The 24,817-nt window shown below is 34.8% G+C and overlaps 1 long non-coding RNA gene across 1 annotated transcript in view; it reads left to right on the top strand.

Moving 5' to 3' along the window:
- LOC113611334 (uncharacterized) overlaps positions 1–16,331 on the top strand; it is a 277,283-nt gene extending 260,952 nt beyond the window's left edge. Inside the window, exon 3 of the long non-coding RNA XR_003429406.1 lies at positions 16,231–16,331. This is a non-coding gene — a long non-coding RNA (uncharacterized LOC113611334). The remainder of the gene's footprint in view (positions 1–16,230) is intronic.
- Positions 16,332–24,817: the final 8,486 nt, after the last annotated feature.

Here is a 24,817-nt window from a genome sequence, read left to right as displayed (position 1 = left end):
TTATATATTATTCCAATGTGGCCAGTTGTTTCAGAGAATGTCTAAACTTGCTCTCTGTGTTGGACTGATATAGGAAATGTGGTAAAAGTGGAATGTGATGATGGTGAACAGAAAGAAGGCTGGATGTGGTTTCATGAGGGTTGAACCAGTTCTTGAGAAGAGACACATATCTTTTAAATAACATCTATTAATAAAGATTACAGTGTTTAATGAATAATTAAGAGATACATCATCTTAAAAATAACTTTCTTGGGCTTTTGGACATCAAAGAATCATAAATGTTTATTCAATTTGATGATTACAGAGTGATTTATGTGTTCATTACTCTACATTCCAATTGATTCTAGATACCATCTCCCAGGATAGATTGAGCAAAGTGATGCAGCTAGATTTAAAAATATACAAAAGTAATAAAGTCCCTCCCAACTTGTTGATAGCAGTGGAAAACTGAGAATCTTTTCTATTTGCTAGTGAGAGTGAAATTATGAGTCTACAACTTTCTTGCTAAGGCGGGATTATTATCATAAAGCAAATTTCTGTAAAATTACATTTTGAATCATATTTCCCAGGGATTCTAGGCCACTGAATTTAATTACTTCTAGGATGTGAAAAAGAAAAAAAATTAACCTCACTGGCTCCTGGGAAAATATGCTATTGTTTTCTGTGTTGCTCTGATTTGTATTTAGTTTATATTGTTTACTAGCAGCCAACAAATTCCAGAAGCGTCCTGTATATTGATTGATATTTACTGGGGGTCTTGCAACTTGTTTACAATCTTCTTTCAGCCATCATACTGATGACCCATCTATTTCCCGTCTCACTGTACTTTGGTTTCCATTACTCCAGTGATCTTTTTTATTGGCGGCAATAGAGCATGGAAGTTGAAAGATTGAATTCTGAATACAGACTGAGTTAAATCACTTCTAGCTATGTGACCTTAGGCTAGTTTCCTAATCTCTTTATGTCTTATTTCTGTCACCCATAGAATGAGAATTATAGTATGTCCCATCTCTCTGTTGTAAAGATGAATACATGTAACACCTTTGACACGTAAGTCCACAGCAAATCGTAATTATCTCCAGTGTGCTTCAGCAGCTTATTTACTTAGGCCCATAAGTGGCTCTACCATTCAGATCTTGAACCATAAAAATATCTACTCTGGTTATAACATTCTTGCTTTCTAAATGTTATTTCTCTCATTCCCTCATGTGCAAACGCCCTTTTACTCCAGTTCCTTGACCTATCCTTACATCCTAATTTTAGTGGTTTCCGAATTTCTGAATTTCATGGGCCAGAAAAAAGTTGGGAGGCCAATATAGGATTATCAATTTATTGCTAAGTAAGGATGTTAAAATAACCAACACCATCATAAATTGAAATTATGAAATTGTTTGTATAATTTTAAAAATATTTGTCTTTCTTTAGGAACTATGTATTCTCATAAGGTAGAGACTCATCAAGTATCTACCTTGGTCACTCTGATTATGCAGGATTTAGTGCGTAGCTTGTGATGCTAGATTCAACAAGTAAAGATTTTTTAGAATGACTAAATAAAAGACCTTTATTATTTAATGAAAGATATTTTAGCAGAAACTGAAAGTTGGAATTAGTAAACCAAATATGTATATGAAAAATACTTAATGCCCAAAATAGCAGCATTAAAATGATGTGTTTTTATTTTGTTGTTACAAATTGTCAACTTGTTGATTTGTATTCAGTAGTGAAATGCAAAATGATGCTTACATTTCCAACCTCTTCTGATACTTTGTTCTTTAAACTGCAGTTAGTACTAACATTCTAGATTCAGAGAAGTGTGTTGATGAAACTCTCAGCTACACATTTAAGGTGATTTCTCTTAGTTCAGAAAATTTTGGCCAGGGTCTTGTTGGGTCAGGTCAATATCTCAGACAGGCTACTAATTTGAAGCCCACTTAAATATTTGTTTGACAACTATATAGTAGGATTTTGCAGGGACTTAGTTTCTCTTATTAAATTTTGAATGCCCCTTGATTTATTATCTTTGTTAGTTATTTTGATGTACTCTTCTTTGAGTTTCCTCAAAATAAAACTCCACTTACACGTGAATTGTATGTTGCATACAATTGTATGATAATGATATTGCTTATATGTGGAATCTTAAAAAAATGGTACAAATGAACTTATTTACAAAACAGAAATAGAGTCACAGATGTAGAAAACAAACTTATGGTTACCAGCGGGGGAAAGCCAGGTTGGGGGGTGGAGGAGGAGGGATAAATTGGGATATTGGGATCGACATATACACACCACTGTGCATAAAATAGATAACTAATAAGGACCTAATGTGTAGCACAGGGAACTCTACTCAACACTCTTGTAATGACCTACATGGGAAAAGAATCTAAAAAAGAGTGGATATATGTACATGTATAACTGATACACTTTGCTGTACACCTGAAACTAAATCGACTATTCTCTAATAAAAAATTTAAAAAAAGAAAGAAAATCAAATCAAATTCCTCTTCTCATCCTCATAGTCACTGTGATCCGTTCTCCCTGGTGTTCTCCAGCCTTCCTGGACTCTGCCTCCAGTAAAATCATATTTGATTATTTCTGAAAGTCTTTCTTTTTTTCCACTTTATCTTTCCTAATCCAGAGAAGATGAAGGGGTGCAAGTTGACTCTCTTAAGTCTATTAAATAGATGTAGTTTTAAAATAAAAAAATCCTGGAGTGGGCATTCCAAACAAGTGTCTCAGAGTTTCAGGGGAAATATAGAGGATGGTGTAGAGAAGTAAGAGAAGTTGTAAAGTCCCACATGATCACCAGCTTATTAGAGTTCCTGTTGGCTCAAAGAACAACATTGCAGCCATTAATCTAGTAAATATTTACTGAGTGTCTATTTTGTGCAGGAATTCTGTGAGGTGTTGGTGTTAAACTGTGGAGGAACTGGCAGAGGGTGACAGTAGGATAAGCAGACAATCCCTTAATTCAAATCCTGCCAATTATATTTATATTACTACCATTGTGATTCTGAGCAAATAATTACTCTGAGCTATAAATTTTTCATCTGTAAAATGGAACCTCGTTTCCAAGGTTGTTAGGATTCAGTATTCACCTCAATGTTTGACACATAGTAGTTATTCTATTGAGCATTAATACCCACTTTCCGTCACCTCTAGTCTCCATACCCTTTTCATAGCTAGTTAAGATAAAAGGAAAACAGTAATTTTAAAGCATATGGTAAATCAATAAACTATTCAACAAGTTCATATTGATTACCTTCCATGTCAAGAACTATGTTGGATAGCAAGGAAATTGTCATAGTCTGTTTGGGCTGCTATAACAAAAATACCATAGACTGGGTAGCTTATAAACAACAGAAATTTATTTCTCATAGTTCTAGAGGTCCAAGGTCAAGATACCAGCAGATTTGGTGTCAAATGACAGCTCACTTCCTGGTTCATAGATAGCCATCCTTTTGCTGTGTTCTCACTTGGTGGAAGGGGGAAGGGAGCTCTTTGGAGTCCTGTTTATAAAGGCAGTAATCCCATTTATGAGTGTTCTACTTTCATGACCTAATCACCTCCCCAAAGCCCTACCTCCTAATAAACATCACATTTGGGGTTAAGTTCTCAATATATGAATTTTAGGGAGACATAAACATTCAACCCATAAAAGGGATACAAACAGGAATAAAATACGGTCTCTGTGGGAGGCACTTACAGCATAGAGCCATGGATTCTCAGGATCAAGAAGAATATTAAATGTTATCTTGTCTTGCAGACAAGACCTGAAATGACTAAGCAATCATATGCTACAGTAGATTGTCAGGTGCTTAAGAGATGTAAAGTACACAATAACCCCAAGAGGAACCTTGGATGGCCAACATGATGCTCCACATTGGGTAGTGTTACTTTGTCCAGTTAACTCTAATTCGCATTGTCAGCATGTTGCCAGTGGCTCGATGTCCTTGTGCAAAAACACATTTAACAAATTTCACAGTTATTGATGAATATCTTAGACTGCCAATTTATTAGGGTAAATGAACAATTTACTGTTATGTGTACTGAAATACTCATCTACCCGTGAATACCCCTTTCTATGGGCATATCTATATAGGAATCCAAATTAAAATCAGAGGTAGATAAGGCAGCAAGGAATTAACACATGAAATTTTGATGATCTCAAGAAGTGTAAACTAAGGTAGCTTGAGATACTTTTTTTTTTTTCTCATAACAGGGATACCCTTACTAATGCATGATAATGCTTATGTGGTAGGAAAATATAGGGTAATATAAGGAGAAATGGCTAGTGTTAGAGATAATGGGAAATAAAATTGTATTTATAAGGTGATAACTTTCTGGTAGGAGGTTAATTATGCAACCGTTATAAAAGTAAAGAAGGCCTATTTTTAAAAGTTTTTTGTCTGAAATAATAGGACGTTTTTAGGAATGTTCTTTCTGTACCTGTTCCTGAAGATTTCTTACATTTTATTTCTACCAATGGCCCAGGAAGATATCTCAGAATTAGAGGTAAAGTTATACATAACTGTAGAATGTACATTTTTCTTTTTCCCCCAAATCGACTTTAATTTTCTAACAATTCTCTGAGCATTCGAAAAACGTAAAGAGTGAATTCCACATGGTTGTTTAATATATTTATTTGGTTATCTACTTAATGCATGACAACACACAAGTAGGCTTGTGGGGGGTAAAGGTACATAATACAGCCTTGGCTTCAAGCAGCTTGAAATCTTATTGCAAAGACAAAAATAAAAGTTTGAAACAAATACTATATTAAATAGTAATAAGTCACTTACTAAGAGTGGATTCAATAAATATTTATAAGTACCTACTCTGGGCACAGTTCTGGGCTGGATGTTGGAAATTCCAAAGATGGGGATTATTGCCTTTGTGGTATTCACAGGGGAATCCAATAAGTGACATATAGTTGCCTCACTTGAATGGAGTAAGTATAGATGCCAGGGGGTACAGAGAGGAAGCAATAAAAGGATGTGGAGGTTACATGGAGAAGATTTACTATAAAGATGATTTGAGAGTTGGGTCTGGCAGGACATAAATTGTTAAAAAACAACAACATTGTAGGATGGTCCAGTAATTGAGACAAAGAGTAGAGGTAGGATTGATAGTGATGTGATGGTGATGGGGGTGGTGGAGGATTGCATATGTTATGAGTTTAGAAAAGAACAATTCTGTACCTCAGAGAAAGAGTGTCAGCTTTCAACTTTCTTTTCCTTTGACAAATGAGTTATGTCTTCTTTCTACTCTCATTTCTTTTGTATCGTAATTCCTTACAGACCAGCATAGCGTGATGTTGGTTATTAAGTTTTAAGAATTTGGTTGCTAAACTATTTTGAAGTGACCAAGGACTAAAGAGGACACTCTTTGTTCCTGGTCCGTGATGAAAAAGTACAGAAATTTTTACGCCATATAGTCATTCAGGGAGCTGGAAGCTTCTTCTGCTGTAATGCTGCTATCTTCAGCATGTAGGTACAAGCTCACCTTGCTGTCTCACAGGCAGTGAATAGAAAAAAAGAGGGTAGTATCTTGTGCAGCCAGCTTTAGGGGCCATGGTTTGAAGTGGTATATAATATTTCCATCCACATTCCATTGGCCTTGACTCAGTTACATGACCCCTTCTAACTGCAAGGAGGGCTGAGAAATGAAGACTTCCTTTGTGTTATTCACAGAATACCTGAGCAATAAGAATAATCTAGAGCTTAAGTGGGATTCGGAGGCATGGTTTTCTGTGTCCAAGGATGTTATCAAGGATTTTGGAAGCAGCTGATCAGCCAAAGATAGTCACTATTTTCTCTTTTCCTACTCTGGGTTAGAATTAAAGCAAATTTGGATGGCAGTAGTATAGTGGGTATATGAGATCCAAGATCCAGGATTACTAGTAGAGATGGAAGGTATGATGTATTCTATACCTCAGTGTAGCTACATGAAAATATTGGAATTGTTGATATTGTTAGCTTTGTAGGTATCACTGTATTCTGGAGCCTAGTGGGTCAACAAGAAATTCTCAGCACTTCCTTCATCATTCTATGCTTCTTCATCTTCGCTTTTTTGGCATACATACATACTCTTAAAGATGTATGCATTAAGTCCTATTAGACATCCAGGAAGGCATTTTATCTCTCCCATTCACTTCTGTTTCTCCAGTGCCTGGCTGTGGGTGCAGTTAATATGTGTTGAAGTCTAAAGGAATGAATTTATGTTTATGTGAGATGTCAAATATGTCTTTAAAAGTAGTTAACATTCATCTATTTCAATTCTGTGAGTTTATTTTCCATTTTAGCTCTGAGGTCTATTAAAAGAGCATAGGTTTTTCTTATTTATTATTTTTTCATAGAGCTCAAGTGTACAGTGTAACCATATAATGTAAATGGATGTTTACTCAGTAATGATAATTCTTCATTTGCAGGTACTATGCCTCCAGCAAGAAACTTTAAATAAATATTACCTGTTTTAGCCTTGTACTCACTTGCTGCAGAGTCAAATATACAATGCATTTCTTTTATAATTGTCTTTACCTCAGGTGCAAGGCATAAACTTAACTTCTGATTCGCTATATTTTCAGGCTGTTTAATATTACTTTTCTTTCACTGAATCATCACTGAATAAAATGAGGACATTATAATAAAAGTGTGTGTGTGTGTGTGTGTGTGTGTGTGTGTGTGTGTGTGTGTAACATTGGTGTTGTACTGGTGGATTTTCAGTAGCTTTTAATCTAAATTAAACACAGAATATTCCTTAGGGTCAGTATTCTTTTTTTCTAAGTGGTATCTATAATTTTCTTCTTGTGTGTAAATGAACAATAGCAGAAAAGTGATTGCACATTGGTTTTATAGCTCAATAAATTATCCTTAGTGTGTAGGAGATTTACTGTGCCTTAATCAATGAATAATTATTCCTTTCTGATATCGGTAAGATCCCATAAAAAGGGGTACACACATAGCCTGGTTCCATTTGAGGCTGCAAACAAAACAGTAAAATTATTAAACTCAGTTTAATTGCCTTTTGTAGCTATGTTGAGAGGAGTATCTATACAGTACATATATAATATCATCCCTTATTGCAGGGAAAGGAGCAGGGAACAAAACATGACTCCTGTTTAAAATGAATAAATTGTGTTTTGAACACAGTGGAAACAAGAACATAGATCTTTGGAAAATGGGCTCATTACATATGTCTTGATTAGCAGATTAAGGAAGTTCATTAGGAAATGACACGATTGATTTATTTCATGGACCCCAATTTTTTTTTACATCATTATTGGAGCATAATTACTTTACAATGTTGTGTTAGTTTCTGCTGTATAAAAAAGTGAATTGGCTATATGTATACATATATCCCCATATCTCCTCCCTCTTGAGCCTCCCTCCCACCCTCCCTATCCCACACCTCTAGGTGGACACAAAGCACCCAGCTGATCTCCCTGTGCTATGCGGCTGCTTCCCACTAGCTATCTATTTTACATTTGGTAGTGCATATATGTCCATGCCACTCTCTCGCTTTGTCACAGCTTACCCTTCCCCCTCCCCATATCCTCAAGTCCATTCTCTACATCTACGTCTTTATTCCTGTGTTGCCCCTAGGTTCATGAGAACCATTTTTTTTCTTTTTAGATTCCATATATATGTGTATTCCATATATATGTGTTAGCATATGGTTTTTCTCTTTCTGACTTACTTCACTCTGTATGACATCCTCTAGGTCCACCCACCTCAAACAAATAACTCAATTTTGTTTCTTTTCATGGCTGAGTAATATTCCATTGTATATATGTGCCACATCTTCTTTATCCATTCATCTGTCGATGGACACTTAGGTTCCTTCCATGTCCTATCTATTGTAAATAGTGCTGCAATGAACATTGTGGTACATGTCTCTTTTTGAATTATGATTTTCTCAGGGTATATGCCCGGTAGTGGGATTGCTGGGTCATATGGGAGTTCTATTTTTAGTTTTTTAAGGAACCTCCATACCATACTCCATAGTGACTGTATGAATTTACATTCCCACCAACAGTGCAAGAGGGTTCCCTTTTCTCCATACCCTCTCCAGCATTTATTTGTAGATTTTTTCATGATGACCATTCTGAGTGGTGTGAAGTGATGCCTCATTGTGGTATTGATTTACATTTCTCTAATGTTGAATAACGTTGAGCATCCTTTCATGTGTTTGTTGGCAATCTGTATATCTTCTTTGGAGAAATGCCTATGTAGGTCTTCCACCCATTTTTGGATTGGGTTGTTTGTTTTTTTGATATGGAGCTGCATGAGCTGCTTGTAAATTTTGGAGATTAATCCTTTGTCAGTTGCTTCATTTGCAATTATTTTTTCCATTCTGAGGGTTGTTTTTTTGCCTTGTTTATGGTTTCCTTTGCTGTGGAAAAGCTTTTAGGTTTCATTAGGTCCCATTTGTTTATTTTTATCTTTATTTCCATTACTCCAGGAAGTGGGTCAAAAAATATCTTGCTATGACTTATGTCATAGAGTGTTCTGCCTATGTTTTCCTCTAAGAGTTTTATAGTGTCTGGACTTAGATTTAAGTCTTTAATCCATTTTGAGTTTATTTTTGTGTATGGTGTTAGGGAGTGTTTTAATTTCATTTTTTTACATGTAGCTGTCCAATTTTTGCAGCACCACTTGTTGAAGAGGCTGTCTTTTCTCCATTGTATATTCTTGCCTCCTTTATCAAAGATAAGGTGACCATATGTGTGTGGGTTTATCTCTGTGCTTTCTATCCTGTTCCATTGGTCTCTATTTCTGTTTTTTGTGCCAGTACCATACTCTGTTGATTACTGTAGCTTTCTAGTATTGCCTGAAGTCCAGGAGCGTGATTCCTCTAACTCCGTTTTTCTTTCTCGAGATTGCTTTGGCTATTCGGGGTCTTTTGTGTTTCCATACAAATTGTGAAACTTTTTGTTCTAGTTCTGTGAAAAGTGCCATTGGTAGTTTGATAGGGATTGCATTGAATCTGTAGATTGCTTTGGGTAGTATAGTTATTTTCACCATGTTGATTCTTCCAGTACAAGAACATGGTATATCTCTCCATCTACTTGTATTGTCTTTGATTTCTTTCATCAGTGTCTTATAGTTTTCTGCATACAGTTATTTTTTCTCCTTAGGTAGGTTTATTCCTAGGTATTTTATTCTTTTTGTTACAGTGGTACATGGGAGTGCTTCTGTAATTTCTCTTTCAGATTTTTCATTGTTAGTGTATAGGAATGCCAGAGATTTCTGTTCATTAATTTTGTATCCTGCTATTTTACCAAATTCATTGATTAGCTCTAGTAGTTTTCTGGTAGCATCTTTAGGATTCTTTAGGATTCATGATGTATAGCATCATGTCATGTGCAAACAGTGACAGTTTTACTTCTTCTTTTCTGATTTGGATTCCTTTTATTTCTTTTTCGTCTCTGCTTGCCATGGCTACAACTTCCAAAACTATGTTGAATAATAGTGGTGAAAGTGGACACCCTTGTCTTGTTCCTGATCTTAGAAGAAATGGTTTCAGTTTTTCACCATTGAGAAAGATGTTAGCTGTGGGTTTGTCATATATGGCCTTTATTATGTTGAGGTAGGTTCCCTCTATGCCCACTTTCTGGAGAGTTTTTATCATAAATGGGTGTTGAATTTTGTTGAAAACTTTTCTGCATCTGTTGAGATGATAATACGGTTTTTATTCTTCAGCTTGTTAATATGGTATATCACATTGATTGATTTGTCTATATTGAAGAATCCTTGCATTCCTGGGATAAATCCCACTTGATCATGGTGTAGGATCCTTTTAATGTGCTGTTGGATTCTGTTTGCTAGTATTTTGTTGAGGATTTTTGCATCTATGTTCATTAGTGATATTGGCCTGTACTTTTCTTTTTTTGTGACATCTTTGTCTGGTTTTGGTATCAGGGTGATGATGGACTTGTAGAATGAGTTTGGGAGTGTTCCTCTCTCTGCTATAATTTGGAAGAGTTTGAGAAGGATAGGTGTTAACTCTTCTCTAAATGTTTGATAGAATTCACCTGTGAAGCCATCTGGTCTTGGGGGGGACTTTTGTTTGTTGGAAGATTTTTAATCACAGTTTCAATTTCAGTGCTTGTGATTGGTCTGTTCATATTTTCTATTTCTTCCTCATTCAGTCTTGGAAGATTGTACTTTTCTAAGAATTTTTCCATTTCTTCCAGGTTGCATGGACCCAAATTTTAAAAAGCTATTAGCTCTTCTTAGATCTTAAATTTAAAATGAATACACCTCTTTTTGCCTCTTATTTTTAACCAGTGGCCACATTTGTAGACTGCAGTGTAGTGGAAAGAATACAGGATTTATGGTCATATAGCATGGGTTCAAAATACTGGTCTAGTCCTCTGTGTACTCTGTGATATTTGGCAAGTTATCACTTACTATACGACTTACACACACACACACACACACACACACACACACTCTCTCTCTCTCTCTCTCTCTCTCTCTCTCTCTCTCGCACAGTGTCCTTCTCTTCCTGCAACAGTTGAGAGAGAGGCATAAATAGATTTTTCTCTTATAATAAGCTACTTGGTTAGATAAAAACAGCCACCGAAAAGGAGCTCCAAGGAGTCTTCCACTGGGGTCCAAGCACGGTGATACTTGATGACTTGTGGGAAGATTGCTAAAAACTGACTGCCGGTGTCTGTAGAATTGTGGCTTCTGGGAGTTGAGGAAGTTAGTTCTTGTTTTACATTCTTGGGAAAGAGAGTTGACTCCCATATTTGACCTATCCCCACTTTTATTTTTAAATATACAGTGAGATGGAAGTTTCAGCATTATAAAAAGCAGGGAGAAGTCAAATATATTTTTTATTGTCCTTTCCTTCTCAGCCAAGGCATTGTTATTCAGAGTTCAAATGTGATCTGCATAACATTTAGTCTCGCTAAGTTTGGTTGCAGGCATAGGCACAGAGGAGTTTTACATCAACCTACAGCCAAGTCCTATGGTCACTACTAGACAGATGCTTCCAAGGGAGGGTATTTCCTCTTGAAGAAGACATGAGGGCAACAGACTTTTCATCTCATTAAGGCACAAAGGGATGTTTCCTGTATCATTTTCCTAGGCTGCTGTAACAAATTACCACAAACTTGGTGACACAAAGCAATGGAAATTTATTATCTCACAGTTCTGGAAGACAGAAGTCCAAAATCAAGGCATCAGCTGGCACGGCTGTGCTCCCTCCAAAAGCTCTGGGGAAGAATTCTTCCTTGACTCTTCTGGCTTCTGGTGGCTCCAGGCATTCCTTGACATCTTTGACTTATGACCACATACCTCCAATCTCTGTCTCCATCACCACATTGCTTTCTCTTTCATATGTCTTTTCTTCTTCAGTATAATAAGGATACTAATTGGATCCTGTCACTGGATTCAGGGCCCACCCTGGTAATCCAGGATAATCTCATCTCAAGATCCTAATTTAATCACATTTACTAAGATCCTTCTTCCAAATAAGGCAACATTCACAAGTTCTAGAAATTTGGACATGGCCATAACTTTTTGGGGACTACCATTCAACCTTATATAGTTTCTCTATTCTCTAAGACAAATATTAAAACAGCAAACAAGTGTGATTCCTGGATAAATAGAGACTTCCTGTAGGAATTTAGCAAACATTGCATGCTCTCTACTTTTGCTGTCATGGTTATAAGGACACACCAACATTACTATGTCATTTAAGAACAGTGGATGACGGTCGCAAATTTTATTTCATTTTTTTCCCAAAAGAAAGGGGAAGAGGATCATTAACCATATAGTGAGTGCAAAGGGGGAGGGGCCTTCAAGCTCACTAAGATCAAAGAGACTTCCAGAATATCTCTTTAGAAGTTTATTCTGACTTGGTCAAAGGGGAGAGAGTGGGTTCTACTCAGGAGGTCTATGAAGATATCCTAGGAGACTTGTGGATTTAACAATTCCCTTTTCTAGCCAGAAATGGGTTATTTCTCTAGAACTCCTGGTTATCTGCAATGTTACTCACACCTCCCCTTTGAATCTTACTAGGAATTTTTGTCAAGCAGCAGGTTAAAGAAGAGAGGGGCCGTGAAAAGAGAGATTCCACACGTCCACTAAGCAGTCGTTGGTGTATGTGTCTATGTATGTCTGTTTTCATTGTTACAATTTTTAAGAACTTTTCATTAGCTTAAAAAGGGTATTGATTAACTTGTCTTGGAGCTACCTGACTTTGGATCCATATGAAGACATGGTGAGAAATGTTGAAAATTACTGCTTTTAAAATTGGGCAGGACTCAATATTATCTGTTAAAGTAAATAAATTAAGTAGAGTATAAATGAGATATGTTAGTGTAGAGGAAAGATGTGATAGTATGCTTGTATTCTTAAATATTACTTACACAATCCGCCATCCTCCATGCACGTTTATACATTATTTCTGTTTTCAGAAGTTGATTTATTTATTGAGAAAACAATACAGCTCTTTGTGCAGTCAACTCCAGTTATAATTATATAATTTCAGATCCAAAAGTTATCCTCTATTCTCTTCCCATTTTGATTTTTCTCCCTGTTCATTGGCTTAAATAAGCTTATTTATAGATATTATTTCTTATCTGCCAGAAAATGTAGACAGTATCCTAAAATAGCACATGAATAAGTGATGAATATTATGGATAATTTAGGTTCAGACAGAGAGACTGACAAGTGCAGAGGAATTATGTTGACCCAAGGTGACTCAGTTAAAAAGTTTTTAACTTTGACCTTTGGCAAAACCTTAGGCTGATAGGAGCAGCTTCAGGTAATTTACTTAGAACTCCCAACATATTTACTTCTCTCTATATCCCCTCAATTAATCTCTCTTGTACTCAGGAAGCATACTTAGTTGCTTTGACTGTGACATGACTTCAGTTAGCTAGACCTATAGCAGTCTGAGGACTGAGAACTATTCTAGATGTTTTTGTGAGTCATTTAAACAAGTTGTGGTGAAATTCACATAACATAAAAATAACCATTTAAAACTGTATAGCTCAGTGGCAATCCACAATATTGTGTAACTATCACCTATATCTTATTCCCAAACTTTTTCATTACCTCAGAAGGAAACACTGTTCCCATTAAACAGCTGGGACCCATTCCCCTATTGCCCAGGAATCACTAATCCACTTTCTGTCAATGTATTTACCTATTCTGGATATTTCTTATAAATAGAATCATACAAAATGTGACCTTCTGTATCTGGCTTCTTTCACTTTGCATAATTTTAAGGTTTATCCACATTGTCACATTATCAGTAGTTCATTCTAAAATGTTTATGGCTGAATAATGTTTCATTTTATGCATATGTCATATTTTGTTTACCCATTCTTCAGCTGATTGACATTTGGTTTGTTTCCACCTTTTGGCTACTGTGAGTAGTGCTACTATCAACATTTATTTACATGCATGTGTTGTGTTGTATGTGTTTACCAGCTTTATGATTTGAAGATATTTTCTCCTATTCTGTATGTTGCCTTTTCACTTTTGTGTTGGTGTTATTCTATGCACAAAAGTTTTTAATTTTGATGAAGTCCAACTTATCTATTTTTTATTTTGTTGCTTGTGTTTTTGGTGTAATATCTAGGAATCTATTACCAAATACAAGGTCATGAACATTTACCCCAATATTTCTTCTAAGAGTTTTAGTGTTTTAGCTCTTACATTCAGGTGTTTGATTCATTTTGAGTTTTACATATGGTGTTAAATAAGGGTTTAAATTCATTCTTTTGCATTTGGATACAATTTACCCAACAACATTTGTTGAAAAGTCCTCTCCCAACCCCACTGAATGGTCTTGGCACCCTTGTCAAAAAATAATTAACCATAGTTTATTTCTGGACTCTAGATTCTATTTCATTGATCTATGTGTCTATCCTTATGCTGGTACCACATTTTTTTTGATTACTATAGCTTTGGAGTAAGTTTTGAAGTCGGGAAGTGTGAGTCCTTCAACTTTGTTTTTCTTTTTCTAGATTGGTTTGGCTATTCATGGTCAATTTATTTCTATATGAATTTTAGGACAAGCTTTTTCATTTTTGCAAAAAATGTCATTGGGATTTATATAGAGATTTCATTGACTCTGTGGATTGCTTTATGTGGTATTGCTATCTTAACAATATTAAGTCTTCAAATCCATGAACATGGGATATTTTTCAATTTATTTAAGTCTTTAACTTCTTTCAACAATGTTTTGTAATTTTTAGTGTAAAACTTGCACCTCATTGGTTAACTTGATTCCTAATTATTTCAGTTTTGGATGCTATTGTGAATAAAATAATTTTCTTAATTTCATTTTCACATTGTTAATTGCTAGTATATAGAATTGTAACTGATTTTTGTGTGTTGATCTTTACAGTGAACTATTGCTGAACGTGTTTATTAGTTCTAATAGACTTTTTGTAGATTATTTAGGATTTTCTGTATGTAGGATCATGCCATCTGTGAGCAAAAATAATTTTGCTCCTTCCTTTCAAATTTGGACACCATTTTTTTTTCCTTGCCAAATTACTATGGCTAAAGCTTCTAGTACAGCGTTGGATAGAAAAGGTGAAAGTGGACATTCTAATCTTGTTCTTGATCTTAGATGGAAAACTTTGAATCTTTCATCATTGAGTATAATTTTGACTGTGTGTTTCTCAAAAATGTCCTTTATCTTGTTTATTTACCATCAAATTTTCTTCTATTCCTTGTTTGTTGAATACATTTATTATTAAAGGGTATTGGGTTTTATAAAACCCTTTTCCTGCATCAATTGACTTGATCATGTGCTTTGGTTTCCTTTATTCTATTAATGTGATGTATTAACATTGGCTGATTTTTGTTTGCTGAACTCTTTGCTCATCATTTTAAATCCTCAACACTTATTCCAACCATGGCTTTCGCTATCATTTGCATTCAGGCTTTGATTTACTTCATGTAGATTAAAATTAATAATGCCTTACCACACATGGCATAAGACCACCTGTGGGAACTTGTTTGACATTCATGTATGAACAACTTGGAATTGCATTGGAGGTGACAGCATTGAGTGATCCTTGATCTCTGGGGAATGGGAACTTTGGATGGATGCTTCTCCTTTTCTTCCCTTGTAGACATGGTTCTGAAATCAGTTTCATAAGGCTTCTCAGAAAGTCTTGCTAAATTAAACAATCAGTTGCTAATAATGGCACTGACTTGATAATATATCTTTTTATTTATTTTTTCTCCTATTTTCACTTCCCTTATCCCTTAATCATACTTCCTGGAATTGCATTCAAATAAATTACTCACTCATTGGCATTTTCTTTGATTCTGATTTGAAGGAAACCCAGGCCAAGACAGAACTAAAGAGTCTACTATACCTGTCTAGTGACATTGCATGAGGAAGAGGAAACTGACAGGACATAGTGCAGCTCCTAACACTTGGTCTTGCCGCTTTCACCCGATGTTACATACTGCTGTGCAACTGTTTTGTTTTCGTTTCTGGGGACTCTGCTACTGACTTTTGATGTTGGTTTTGAGTTTGAGGTAATTTCTGAGCTTGTTGAAAGTTCTTTGCCTTACAATTAAAGCTTTCTACTTTCCCCTTTTGGCTATGGGGCAATCTCCTACAGTAACTGCTTTCATTAATTAAAAAGAGTAGAATACCTGCACAGGGGGTAAGAATGGTTCTTAAGAATGTGTGAATTTTGAGTGAATGGAGACTAATAAAGTAATAAATCTCACATTTCTAAACACTATGTGTCGGGTACTGTGCTAAGTTTAATCTTAACATCCCCATCATGAAATAGATACTAGTGTTAGTCTCATTTTACCTTTAAAAACCAGACTCCAACTCAACTGATACCAACTCTTCAAAGCTGGTCTTCTTAACTATTATGTTATATGGTCTTATGATATTCTTTCTGTGAATGAATTAAAGTTCTAGTTATAAAATTCATGAAATGTTTGAATAAATTTTCATAAAAAGCCAATACCCTGTCTGAAATTCTGTCCCTCTTGAAATGAAAACTGAGACTAATATAAACAATAACAGAGTTAAGTTTTTGATACAGAAAAACTGGTTTCAGAATACAATGCTATTTTTGATGAAATCTTGGAACATAACAAAGCTTAACAAAAAATGGACTTGACTCCCTTGATGGTACACTCAGAGTTTAAAAATCTCAGAGTTGCTCCTGATTCTGCACAGACAGAATCTGGAGATATTAATTTTTTGTCATTTGGCTTCTAGATGTCCTTGGAGTGTGCACCCCTGTGGAATCCAGTTCATCTCCAATCTGTCAGAAAGCATCAGAGGTGGTTTTGAGTCCTTATGTCCTAAGCCTGTGAACAAAATGTGTGAGTACACTGAAATAATGAGGTCAATTTTACTGTTGTTAAGGGTCTTCTAAAATGATTTTATAATGGTTGTATTTGAATGAATTTACCGTGTAGTTTCAGGTTGAGGAGGGAGGAGCAATGTTTGGTTAAGTTTAGAAAATATCTTTATTGGAATTGTCTTATGTGTGCAGGTTCATTCTTTGCCCTAGAAAGGCTTTGATGGACGTGAATGAATTAAATCTGAGAGATTTAACTCAGTAAGAAGCAAAGATAATTTTTCAATATAGTTATCAGATAGCTTAAAAATTACCAAATGATAGACCATACATATATTTATTCACAAATGAAATTTTCCCAGTGCAGTCTAGTATCCTTTTCATTTAGGTTTTAAGAAGATAATATATTAAGGGTCCCTTCTCTGCCCCTGAGGCAGGTTACTATCATCTCAAGAGAAACCCAAAACTTTGAAGGATTCACTAGTTAAGCTAGTGGTTACAACCACAATTTAAAACTTTTAATGACTCAGGAAATTAATTTTGGAACTGTTGTATATATCTGTGCTATATGAACATTGTTCAAATGATTATTTTTATTTTCGAGGTAAGTTAGTTTGGGGAGACAAAATGATTATTCCTGTTGGAGAGAATATTAGGTTTTATGTTTTTTTATTTCTAGAGATTCAGATGATGACTTCAGATGTAGGTTTGTGAATTTTGAGACAATTGAACCAGTTGAGTTTTCATTGCCTTGAGATGAGCATTTGCTTTGTTTGTTGGAAACTGGAGGGGGCTGAATAATAAGCTAGTCAAATTTATTTAATTTGGGTAAATAGTACAATTTGACTAATTCCATGTAAACTTAAAAAGATTATGTTTGAAAATAAGGGGTCGCTTCTTGTTTTTACTGAGTAAATTTATTTCACTTCTTAGCTGGACACTGAGCCTATTGTGCATTCCTGGCCTACTATATAATTTTTTGTCTTTCTCCTCCTTTGATTTACCCAAAGCAGAAGACCAGTTTCCCACAACAGCCAGGCTTCTTGATGAATTTGAGTTCATGAGCTAGTATGTCTGAAGGGCTTTGGGAAGATTTGAGTTGAGGCTAGATTGAGGTGAAGAAGAAAGAGTTTTGTTTTATACTTGTAGACTCTTCCTGTAGGAATGAAAATGTAATCAAGTACTCTTAGGTAAAGAACAATCACTAAATAGCTAAGCTGAGGAAGTTTCCCATGAAATCTTGTTCAATTTATATGGCTTATATTTTATTACACATACCAGTTAGAGATTGTTGCAGGGAATAGGTAGCCATTCAAATTAGTCCAAGTTGAAGTTTTATTATAAGATTTCTAGGGCATCTCACGGGGCCTAGCAGTTACAGCAAGAATTTTAATTTCTAGCCAGTTTTAATTTTAGGAGAAAGGTTAAACATGATAGCTCATTCTCCTATTTTGCTCCACAATTTTTAAGAGAGAGGCACATTTATTTCAGTAATTAGAATCAGGTACAAATGACACCTTTAACAGGCAACAATCCTTTCTCCATACTCTAGCTATCACTGAAGAGGTATGTCAGTGTATTTCAGGAGCTTTCAAATAAATCAATTAGCAAAACTTTGTCAGTGGAATTGATTTAAAATTTTTATTTTCTTAGCGTTTCCTGCAACCATGCTTTAAATATTTAAAAGTGATGGAATTTTCTTTCAGATCAGTCATTGAACACATTAAGTCACTTTTTTCAATCTCCAAAATCTTCTCACTTTGATAAATTGTGTGTTTATTCCTCAACCATCACCCTTTTCCATTTTAATACATCAGATATATTGAGTTTACTTTCTGTAAGCATTCCCTGTTTTGATAGGCACATCTGTGTTAAGTGAATCAGTTTCCTTGTTAGTCCTTTCAGACATTATTTTTTCTTGCAGATGTCCATCCTAGAGCCCTCACCATTATCCTGGGACATTCTTTTTATTTTTTCCTGGCTCCTTCTTTTCTGATTCTCTTTCTTGGTTTACTGCCAACTTTTCAATGAAGTTCATTTTCCAGAAGATTCCTGAAGAGAATACATAGGAGGTAAATTTTTGTGGCCTTGAATATACTAGAATTTTCTTATTCTATAAATATACTTGATTTCTACTTATATTCTTTAAGTACATTGGCTAGGTACTGAATTTTAGATTGGAAATAATTTCCCCTCTAAACATTCAAGTCCTCCTATCTTTTAGTTTTCCTATTTCTGTCCAGAAACCTGAACCCATCCAGATTCCGTAGTCTATGTTTTGGTTTCTCTCTTTCATGCTAGAAGATTTCTCCATATGTTAGGTTATCCTTGGCTATCTCCTATATTTGAGAATAAGGGGCCTCATAATTACTTGGAAAACCATTATTACAGGGATGTTTTAATTGGTGAGGTTTATTACAGTAAGGTGGCAACATGGCTTTTTAATTGAGAGACCCTAAATCTCATACATGTACATGTTTTCTCTGGGCCTTTCAGTTTCTCTAAAGAAGACTTCTCCAGTTTCATGCTTGGAGGGTAAAAACCTAGAGGTCTATGTTCTGGGAAGTAAACCAGAAAATGACTTTCAGGTCTTACCATTCAGTACAGGGATTTGCCTTTCATCCTCTGTTACTCAACAGAACATGTCTTCTGCTGTACAAACTTCTACAGAGTGCAAACTTTAGATCTTCTGTTGGGGTCAGGGAGAGGATCTACCATCTAATTTTTTTTTAAGTGAACTTCCAACTAATTCTCTTGTGTTACTAATATATCCTTTCCTCATTGTATTAACATCTCACCTTCAGAGATACCTGGTATTTTCATATCCTAAGACTTTCTGGGCTTTTGAGGTAAAATTGGCAGCTTCCTATTGGCTTCCTATTGGCTTCTTTCAATTCTTTCAATTGGCTTCTTTCAATTGAGGTTTCAGCTTATCTGGTTTGCTAAGCAGTTACCATTCATCCACCTATCTTCCAACATTTCAGAAATGTTTTTGATATTGCTTATATAGTATCTTCTCCTCTCCTTTTCTTTTCATCCTTATGGATTTATAAGTTTAAAATTCACTCACTGTCAGTTTAATGTGGTTTTGCAAGGGTGAGGAGTAAATAAATATGTGCATCCACTGTCATTCGTAATCAGAAGTTCATGAAATATCTTAAAGCAGTATATGCAAAAGATAGTGATACCTCCATGGTGTGACATTAATACTATGTAGAATATTATCAATTTATCATTACAATATCTACAAGTAAAAGAGGGCATAAATACTCTAAAAGCATAAAGGCCTGCCCTTCCTAGCTCTCATGCTGTTTTCTCAGTAGAAGAGCTAATTCACCTGAAACCTTTACAGAGCCTCCTGCCTAAGTTTTCCAGTTGTACTTCACAGATCCTTCTGTTGTAATACTTGCTACATTTTCCTCTATCTGTTTATTTATCTTTTTCTCACTAAGCTTCAGTTTCTTGATAGCAAATATTAAACCTTATTCATCTTTGTACTCCCTGGGCTTAGCACAGTGCTTAGCATGTAGTAGGTACTCCATACATGTTTACTGAAAAATGATGAATAAATATATTAATAATTTACCTGCATCTCCAAGGAACTCTTAACATCTCATATCTAAAGTAATTACTCTCCAGTTTTTTCCTCTTCTCTGCTTCCTATCTCTCCCATTCCTAACAAGCAAAATATACTTTTACTCATTACTTGAACTAAGTATAGATATATTTCATATATTTCTATTGCTTACTTAATTTTTACAATTTAACTATTGTAAAAGGCTATTTAATCATTTGAGGTGTTTTACTTTCAAAAAAATTTTCTCCAGAATGAAGCAACATAGTTTTTTATTTGTTGGTCATTTACAGACATTTATCCAAATATTTTTGCCACTTGGGATAATGATGGATGGTATAAGGTGGTGGCCAGGCTTAGACACAATTGTTAATTTAATTCAAGGGTTATTTACTGCTCATGTGTTATCTCCAGGAAATTTTATTTAACACTGTTTGGAAATCAAAATGAATAAGAAAAAAAAATCCTGCCATTAAGAAGCTTACATTAGTATATATATATATATGATGGAATATAACTCAGCTATAAAAAAGAATGAAATAATCTCATTTGCAGCAACATGGATGGACGTAGAGATTATCATACTAAGTAAGTCAGACAGAGAAAGACAAATATCATATGATATCACTTACATGTGGAATCTAAAAAATGATACAAATTAACTTATTTACAAAACAGAAATAGACTCACATAGAATATAAACTTATGGTTACTAAAGGGGAAAGGGGGGTAGGGATGAATTGGGAATTTAGGATTAACAGATATACACTACTATATATAAAATAGACAACAAGGACCTACTGTATAGCACAGGGAACTATTTTCAATATCTTGTAATAATATATAATGGAAAAGAATCTGAAGAAGAATATATATGTATATATGTATATCTGAGTCACTTTGCTGTATACTTGAAACACTATAAATCAACTATACTTCAATAAAAATCTTATAATAAGTGAAAAAATATAGAATGATGTCCTTTAAAAAGGTAAAAAATAGTGAATGCTATGAAATTCAAAATATGCAGAGCCCACAAATATACGGAATCATGAAGGGTGTTTTTTGGGGAAGTAGCTTTTAAAATGTTCTTTAAAGAATGGCAGAAGTGATAGAATCAAATGGAAAGGGATGAGAAAGTAGAGTAAGAGGCAGAGAAAACAATAACTAGATGTGTTTGGAAATAGGAAGTAAGCAGTTTATTTGGCTAGAGAGTAGAGTAGAGGATACATAAGGATATATGGAAGGAAGAACTAGAAAATGGAGGATGAGCCATTTTGCAGAGGACTTTCAATGTCAGGCTAAGGTATTTTACTCAGTGGAGTAGCCAATGGGGAGACACTGAAGGTTTTAAGCTAGGGAATAGAATTATTTGAATTATGATATGAAAATATTAGTGAGGCAGATGTAATATCAGAAGAGAAATGGGAAAAGGAGAGACCCATCTCCAGGGTATTCTTGTAGGCTGGGAAGAAAAAATGAGCTTCTGAAAAAAGAATAAGAATAGAACACAATTTTTATATGTTAATTACTATTTATGTTACTATTCAGTTGTTTACTTTTCCATTTTCTGTCCCCTCCCACTAGAATGTAACATCCTTAAGAACAAGAATCTTGTCTGTTCCCTCGAGCCCTGATCACCAATGTCTGAGGCACTGCCTGCAATATCGTAGTTGCTCAGGAAATGCTTCTTGAAGGAATTAAAGAGACATACAAAGAAAAAAGAGAAAAAAAAATCCAATAGGTCAGTCTCAGGTGCATGAATTAAGTGAAATAAATTTAAATAGGCCAGTAATCCCAATTAATGAAAATAGAGTGAACTCTGCAATTAAAAGACAAAAATGGTCAAATCTGATTTTAAAAATCCCAGTTGTATGCTATCTAAAGATTCATACTTAAAACGTAAAGACACAGCAAAGACTAAAGTAAAAGTATTTATCCCAGATAAATACTAACCAAAAGAAATCTGCTATAACTATATCATTTTTATACAAAGTATATGTAAATTAATATAAAGTTAAGTGGAATATTAAAATGTATATGTTTATATATTTAGAAATTATATATAACTAATATTATTTTAAAAATATAAAGCATAAGTGGACAGAATTACATGGAAGGTTGACAAACCCACAATCCAAAAAGATTTTAACATACTTCTATAAGTAACTGACACAAGCTTCATCTAATGGGTCTATATAGTACTTACATAGAAGTTTCTTTTTAAGCACTAATGGAATATTTAGACTGAGTGGGAAAAATCATATAATTACACACTGGAAAAATAGCATTAAGCTAAAGAACAAAGAGCAAAGATGAAAAAGAAAATTGCTGACACACAGAGAGCATGAGGGATGAGAATGGACACTGAGGATGAGAATGGGGAGAGACAGATGTATAGGGGCCTGGCTGAGGAGAGACTGCATGAGATGGAAGGTTTCAAGTTGGGGAGTTAGCACAATCAGACTGTTAGGAAGATCATTTTGATGAGAATGTAGAGGAGTGGAGAGTGGAATGTAGAATGAGGAGTGAGTAGGAGAGCTGGGATAAAGGAGACTAGATGGGAGACCATTACAGCAGTGCAGGCATAAGACAATGAGGTCCTGAATTAAGGCAGTATCAGCAGAAATTGAGGGGAAGATGCAGCTTTGGTCAATGTTATGGAAATATAATTGTCAGTACAAGTGACTTACTGAGGGGGAAAAAAATATTGGGTTGGCCAAAAAGTTCGTTTGGGTTTTTCCATAACATCTTATGGAAAAACCCAAACGAACTTTTTGGCCAACCCAATATCACTATGGCTCCAAGTTTCTGAGATGGGTGGACGGTAGCATTAACAAAGACAGGATTTATAACAGGAGGACAGGTTTAAAGGGGATATACTTGTGATACTTGAGGTTTAGAATACATTCTTTTTTAGAATACATTTTTATTTAAAATTAATTTTGTAATTTTGAAGTGCCTGTGGAAGTACAACCATGGAAAATTTCATACTCTCCTATTGAGTTTTTTCCTCATGTAACCAGGTAATATGACATCTCTGAATTATGAGTGTAAAGATCACTTGAGACACCTTTGTCTGGAATTGACAGACCTGAGCTTAAGTCCTGGCTTTGCCATTGTTGTGTGACCTTGTTTGTATCTTATGTGCTAGGTGTGTGATTCCATCTTTCAGTTAAATAACTGCTTAGATAACTTTCTAAGGTACAGATTTCTCAATCTGTACCTTAAAACCGTCATCTCTAAAAGACCATCCCATTTTAGCTGTCCTCAAATATGCATGATCTGAACTAGTGAATATATTACCTATATTGGATTCAGTGCAGTTCCATCAGTATTTGACAGACTGAATGACATGTTTCAAAATTTCTGCTTCATATTTTGTTCTTTTCCTATTTCTAAGAACTAATTTTTGAAAAGTCAAAAACTTGACAATAATCATAGTGTTGATAATGATGATGATGATAAAAGCTTCTTGTAGCTTAAGTTAAGCATTTTAAATGTAATTCTTACAATGACATCATTTTGCCATATTTTATATTTGAGAAATTGAAGGTCTGAGAACTTAAGTAAGTTTTTAGAGGTCACATAGCAAATAAAAGGTGAGGCTGGAATATAATTCCACATCCCTGATTTCAATGTTTGCATTCCTAATAATTATGTAAAGTGCTATGGGACCTTTGACTTGGATTTGATTAATCAAAAAATGTTATTTATAAAGTATCTTCCTGTATTGAGAATATGTCTGCTGCCTTAGGTTTCTCAGACAACATAGTGTATTTCTTATAAATCGTGCAATAATTTTGGAGCTCATGGAGAGAAAGGTGTTGTGTCTATTGTAGGAGATAAAAATGGTCAGCACAAATTTGTTTGCAATATTTATCCTCTTTCATAAATATGTTTTCTTTGTCTTTTCATCAACACAGTCCTTAAAAAGATTTAGTAATTATGGCTTTTTATAGTTTTCCTTTTATTTATTATTATTTTTAAAGTGGTAAACTGTGGCATTATAGTATGCCTTGTAAGTTTCTCACTAGGAGATAGAACAAATTATATGTTAATTCTCAGAACTGAAACAAATTGACTTCAGTGATGACTGTTTTAAAGTGTTCAATCACATATTGTCCTTAGAAAAGGTCAACAATGACTATATATTTTCTAAGGTGCTTGAAGAATTTGATGACTTATAATTACCACTAAATGATAGGTTATCTAATAATGACCTTAGTGGATGTCATAGCTGTGTTGGGCTCTGTGCCAAACGAGGATTGGCTTCTGAGAATCAATTGCACATTGTTGATTTTGTTAAATTAAAAATCATCTACAAATTGTCCTCAGCCCTTGCCATGTTCTGGGAAAGGCTCCAAAAGTTCTGTCAGATCATATGGTGTATTTTTGCTTAATATTAATATTAGTAGCAACAATAATAAGAGTTTACACTAGCTATGTACCATGTGCCAGGAATTGTGCTAAGTGGTTTGCGTGTTCTACTTAGTCCGCAAACAGCATTTGGTGCTAGATACAGTTATCCCTATTTTACAAATGAGGACCATGAGGCTCAGAGAAGTTAAATAACTTGCCCAAGGTCACCCAGACAATATATACCAGAGCCGAGATTTGATCACATATTCTGCTAAAATGTGTTCAAAGACTCTGTGAGTGGAATTTGCACAGTTTCAGAGAACATTGGTGGCACACTGAATGCCCATTTGTTTCTGTGGCCTGACCTGACACCTGAGTCATCATTCATGACAGCTTGATGCATACTTTCTGATTCCAAGTGTCAGCTGAGAGTGGCTGATGCAGTGGTCCCATAGCACTCACATTTGTTGGAAAATTCCATGTTGATCTTTATATATATATATATATGTATACATATATATATGTGTGTGTGTGTGTATATATATACACACACACACACACACACA

This window comes from Aethalodelphis obliquidens, unplaced genomic scaffold (genome assembly GCF_003676395.1).
Source record: "Aethalodelphis obliquidens isolate GAN/ISIS:26980383/991018 unplaced genomic scaffold, ASM367639v1 scaffold3, whole genome shotgun sequence".
Lineage (NCBI taxonomy): Eukaryota > Metazoa > Chordata > Mammalia > Artiodactyla > Delphinidae > Aethalodelphis > Aethalodelphis obliquidens.
Note: the sequence above shows the minus strand (reverse complement) of the source record. Positions and strands in the feature narration are given on the sequence as shown.